The 6,048-nt window shown below is 45.4% G+C and overlaps 1 long non-coding RNA gene across 1 annotated transcript; it reads right to left on the bottom strand.

Annotated features, from left to right (window-relative positions):
• Nucleotides 1-2,863: 2,863 nt before the first annotated feature.
• Nucleotides 2,864-3,911, bottom strand: LOC120449133. Its single transcript, XR_005616181.2, has 3 exons — nucleotides 3,829-3,911; nucleotides 3,493-3,752; nucleotides 2,864-3,436 (listed from the first exon to the last, which is right to left on the bottom strand). It is a non-coding gene; the product is annotated as an uncharacterized LOC120449133 (long non-coding RNA).
• Nucleotides 3,912-6,048: the final 2,137 nt, after the last annotated feature.

The following is a 6,048-nucleotide window of genomic DNA, read 5'->3' as shown; positions in this document are numbered from 1 at the left end:
AAGCAACTGATTGTGGAAGCGCGATTCGAGTTGGCTTGGCGGCTCTGCTCGCTCTCTTTCCAGCGAAAATCGTAAACAAAACAAAAACCAGAAAGACCAGTAAGCGGTGAGAGAATATCGAGAGGGATAGAGAGAGAGATTACTCTTTAGCTGCTCCAATTGGAAACGTATGCCGCTGCAACTGCAGTTTTCCAATGGGAGCAGCTGGCGCTCTCTCCGAATCCGATCGCCGCTCGCTCTGTCCCTCTCTCTCTCTCTCTCTCTCTTTAGCTTGTGCCACAGTAGCTGCCGAAGGCAATTTTGATTTGCTCGTGTCGTGTATCGCCCCCCACTTCGCCCACTTTTGATCGGAATCGGGGATTCGGAATCGTATAAGACAGCCTTTGAAGGTCCCTTTTCCAGTTGGCGGACGTATCCTTAAAGTAAACATAGCTCAACTGACTTGGCAGCGCTCCAAATGCGGTGACTTCCTGGCTAAGTCATATACATATATATCCCCACTCCCCCCCAACTACCCCAGCCACGCCCCACCGCCCCTCGGCGACGACAATTCCATTAAAAGTTGTACGTTGTCACTTTGCGTTAACTTATCTGTGGAGCATGTTGTGCGATCGCATTTTTATTGTCGCCATTGTCTCTCGCTCTCCCCATCGCTCTTTCGCCTGGCTTCTTTACCCTGCCCACACAGGGAAGCCTACACACACTAAAAAATTACACTCGGAATAATAAGTGGAAGAATTTAGGTTTCCATTAAAAAACAGAGAGCAGTGGTCTTTTATATATACTTTACTATACCTTTTAAATAGCGTGTGAGTCTGTGGAAAACTGTATGGTTAAGTATAGTATATATGGATAGTAATTATTTTTAAGAAAAAAAAAACCATATATAAATATATATATAAATTACTTAAATAGAATACTTTTTATAAATTCATTTAAATCTATTAGTTTTTTAATCTACATCCTTTGCTCGCTCCGTGCATCAAATGCATCCACATCTCACGTGCGTCGGCAGCGTTCTGCGACGTTTCTTTGTCGCTCGCTTTTTGTGTAGCACTTGGCCTGCTCCCCACTTGACAATGCTTTGCATGCCGGGCACCATCCAGTATCTCCCCGTTCCACTGCTCCTCCTGCTCCTCCTGCCCCTCCTGCTGCTCACAGCCCATTCAGCTCGATCCCAACCCATCCCAATCCGAATCCCATCCTGCTCCTCACCAGCTTGTCATATTCCATGTTTGTGGCGGCGACAAAAGCTTTTGCGGCCGCCTCTGCCTGCGTCGACTGCGCTGCGCTCACAATCAGCAACTCGGCATCTTGTTCGCTGTCCCTTTGTGCGCCTTTCGCCTGAATTGCATTAAGCAGAGTCGCCGGTGCACTGCAAGAAAATACTGAGTTCATATTTAATTCGCTTATAGAAGAACAGCATGGAAATGCACCCTTAAATGGGGTTCAAATTCAGCTTAAAAATCAATCCAACACTTTAGTCAAACAACTTTCAGGATTCTTCTAGACTACAACTAAGTTATAAAAACTAAACTAGCTAATCCGAAATATAAAGCCTTGTTAAAGCAAAAACTTCATTTTACGCAGTTAAAATCTAGTTTTGTTTATCATGTGAAATAAACATAGAACCTTTACAGAATATACTTATGCAGTGTTTTAACTAACTAAAGTTTCGATACCAATACTGTGTATTAGTTTTCCGATTTGGTTTCACTTGGATATTTCTAGCAGTGCAGGGACGTTGGTAGCGGCGACGCAGGCCATTCCAACCTTGTTCTGCCTCAGAAAAAGACATCGCTCGGCTGGAATCAACCGCTCGCTTGCCACGAAACCCTCGAAACCCTCAAAACCCGCGAAACCCACTCCCCATTCCTCCGTATTCCGCCCACTCCCATTGCTCATTTTTAATGTGCAATTCCGTATGTACAGCTCGTAGCCATGGCCACCATTCCGCTCCCAATGTGTGTGTGTGTGTGTCTGTGTTTGCATAGCAGCTTGGTTGCTAGTTAGGCATGTGCCACCTCCAGCTTCAAGCTGCCAGTTCCAAGTTCCAAGTTCCGATCCCCAGCCGCCAACTTCGGCTGAAAACCCCAGATCACAGCTTAGTCTTATGACCAAACGAGTGCAGCTCCGTTTATCGGCGGCCTAACCTTGTTAGGATTGTAAAATGTAAACCGAAGGCGTTGCCTCGGACTCAGTGCTCTACTCGGACTTACACAGGCCGAACGACTCTGGGATCTCCCCCTTAAAAAATGAAAAGATAATTGTCCGCCCAATAACACTTTTGATATCCAGCTTTGAGTATTGAATTCCCTTTCTCTCAGTGTAGCCTAGCTCTAGCTCCTTCACCGATCGGCTGGGCATGCAGCTAAATTTCGCTCGACTGGCACACGCTCAAGATGCCTCCATCCGCGTCCTCGTCTTGGTCCTCAACCACGGTCATCGTTAATCGAAAACGGGCTGCGCCGTCGCCCTGCGGTTACGAGTGTCGCCAGGCCAAAGCGAGCCGCAGATTGAGTGGAGCATGGGGATGCAGCAGGGTAGAAAGGGGGGAGGGGGGTGCTTTCGGGGGATCCACGAAGGGGCCTTTAAGCCTGGCCAACAACTGTGCGCGTGCGCAGAACAGCCAAGCTGGCAATGTGTTCATTTCGGTACCATATTTCGTTCGGTGGTGCAGAAATGATGCCCGGTAGTCATGCAGCTCGAGCAACTCATGAAGCAGTACACCGGAAAATAAACCTGAATATTTATTTTATTAACTCAGCTTCTAAAAACTTGTTTTGTTTTATCAGCAACCATTTCCCTACAGGATCAGAAAGTATTGCCAAATAATCATTAATAATACAGAATCAAGGCATTATATAAAATACATGGAAAATACACATTTTTCCAGTTCTTTCGCTGATCGCGAGAAGGTCGAAATTAAAGCGAGTATTTGACTGATGGACTGACGCAGTCTCTGTGGCCAAAGTGAGTGACTAGTTGACTGCCAGACACGCGGCTTGATTGGACGCCTTGTCCACGTCGGCGTCCAGATTCAGATTCAGATTCAGATCCACGTCCAAGTCCACAACCGCACTCGCCTCGATGTCCGCCGAAAAGGGGAACGGGAATGGGTGGGCTTACATTTGGACCCGTTTGGTCTATGAAAATCGGAATGGGCACTGAGCACTGCACACTGGGCTTCGAAATGGAGGCAAATCAGGGACACCAAACGACCGACACCCAAGCGAGACGCAGCGGTTACACATTCGTCATCACAGTTGCAGTCAAGATAATAGCACTTCTTCTTAAAACAAATTGTTATCTTCCAGGTATTTTAAGAATATGTGCATAACTTTTAAAAAAAATATGACAAAAATAAAACCGATTGAACCAATTGTCTACTACTTCCAAAGTCTTGTCTTGTTTCAGGATTAGACATTCCCAGCAGCTTAAATAGCAAAACATCGCAATTATATTTTTGACATACCGTTCTAACTATCTTACCTTGCTGCTATTTCAATTATGACCTAACATTTTGTCCCAAGGTGTATTGCACATCCATCCATGTAAACATGCACTATTCGCATTCGATTTTGATGCGTATTGATGGCTGCCCAACCAACGTGACTGACGCTAAGCAGCTCCGTGATTAATGGTTCCAAATTAGTCAGTGTCGCTTAGTGGAACGTGGAGCTCGCCCCCTCCGACATCTTGGACGTGGAAAATGGACAGGAAAAAGGGGAAGTCCACGGCACTAGAAGCAGCTTAAGCGGATTCATTAAGACCAACCGCTGGAGTCAAAATAAAAGTCAATTACGATTCATCACAATGAGTTCGTACAATTGAAGGTAACAGATCAGACCGGAGAAAAGCCCGAAAACAGAGAACAAAATAAAAATTAATTTCGACATTGTGTTTACAATATCATCGATCAATAACTGTCAACACAGCGGTTCGATTTTTTGAGGCAGTGTTGCCCTATGTGAAGGGTATATGAGTTTTGATAGCCAGTTAGATGGGGAGTAGGATAAGAAAGTGTGCAGCGTTCCTTCTTTTCGTTAAGGTAAATATTGCGAGAATCGCATAGAAGGCCACCTTGTCATAATCCCCAATTCTCAATTGCGATTTTTTTTGTACGAATCGCAACGATATCGAAGAGCACATCGATTTCGGTTCGAGCACGCCTCCAATTTCGCTGCACCCATAATGTAATACAAATTACATTCCTTGTATTTTACCGATTTCTTTACCAATTTCTGGGGTTCTCCGATTTGAGATTGCGGGCGATGAGAGTGGAGATGCGAGAAACTGGAGACCACCTGGCGTCTGCAGACCCCGCTAATTGCACTGTGTGTACGCAGGGCACAAGGAAAGTTGCCAGGTGATGATATCAGCATGATCAAGCACTTAAGTAAGTACAAATGATTCCCCCTTTTTGTGCTGCTCCTTCCTTGCCCTTCCACCCCCAGTTAGTTGGATAGTACGGAAAAGTTTACAAATTGTTGATTCAACGCGGCATGAAATCGGCTTGAAACTTTGTACAACTTTAATTAACCGATTTCTGCCGACACAGCGCGGGAATGGTGGTAAAAGTCATAGAAATAAGTTAAATTACATTTAATCCGATTAAGGTCCAGCTCGCTTTCGGCCAAACGATTCGATTTGTCTCGTTTGGAAGGGCTAAGACCGCCGATGACCGTTCGATCGTATGGCGGCAGATGGTTCCACTCACAAAGTTCATTAAAAGTGGCCAAGTTAATGCGCTGGGCAAACAACGGACATAAAACTGGAAACCCCGATACGAAACTCAAGCCTGAACTCGTTCCATGCACACTTGGGCGGTGATTTTTCCCAAAACCTAATTTTCAATTTACCAAAACAATTAACAACAAATTTTATTGGCTTTTAAGCCAGTCAAACACTCGAAACAGTGAGCGCATCGTAAAACCGGGAATATGTATCTCACAGAATGCCGCTATTGATCCAGCATGTTTGTACAGACCCGAAGATTTGTTTGCTTTTCTATTCTTCTAAAAGTACGTGTGTATCTTTTAATTAACAGATCCCGGAATGGGATCTATAAAACAGTTGTAACCGAATCCGCTCTACCTATTTGATTTGTTTGATTGGCAAATGGCATGGATATCACTTGGGCTCGGGTCGGTTTTCTTTGCCTTGCATTACCAACATGGCTTCATCTGTAAATCTCTCGATGGGCAAAGTAGGTGCCAGCTAGCATGTTGTTTTGCATGTCGAAATCAGCTCCTATCCTACTGGCTACTCCATGCTGCTCCATGGTGCTCCTTGCCGATCCATGCTGCTCCATGCTGCTCCACGTGGGCCAAGTCGCGGCCTAGCCACTGCAACTGCCACAACGTGCCATAAATTTATGGCACTACTAAAAATAGTAGTGGTAAATGGTAGTCATGGAGTGCGCAGTCCGGACTCCGGAGTATCTGGGCATCTTCGTGCTGTTATGGCGACTCTTACATTATGTTGCCTTTGTTTCCAGTGCGCATTACATGGGAGAAGGACGAGAATTATATGCAAGTGAAAATGCCATTTAAAAGCAGATAAATAAACTTAATGCGAACCAGCGCCGCAGGAAAGGATGAAAAGTGTCATTTCTGTGGATATTTATGTCTGTTATGGGGGCATTCCATAGAGTCCAGTGAGGAGTATCCTGTGGCGCAGATGGAAGGAGAACCCGCCTCCACATCGCAACTTACTTGGCCAACTCTATTATTAGGCCCAGCTGAGAACCGTTAAGCCACAATCTACCTGTGACCCCAAATTGGCCCTTGCGTGCCACAAAACAGCGTCTGGGCCATCGCCATCGCCATCGCCATTGCCGTCTGATCTTAGCCCTTAAATGCTGCGTTTGCGAAGCGCAAAGGAAGCTATAAATAACAATTAAATGTATTATTAAACTAATTCGAAAATGCAGCTACAAGAGGACGAAAGGCAGTCAGTCATGCGATCTCCAAACCTGCCACATAAATTTTTGGTAGCCCCGCTTTCTAGCGAACTTGGCCGGCTAATTTACATTTCGCTGTTGTG

This window comes from Drosophila santomea, chromosome 3L, assembly GCF_016746245.2.
Source record: "Drosophila santomea strain STO CAGO 1482 chromosome 3L, Prin_Dsan_1.1, whole genome shotgun sequence".
Lineage (NCBI taxonomy): Eukaryota > Metazoa > Arthropoda > Insecta > Diptera > Drosophilidae > Drosophila > Drosophila santomea.
The sequence above is the reverse complement of the archived record's forward strand: the minus strand, read 5'-3'. Positions and strand labels throughout refer to the sequence as shown.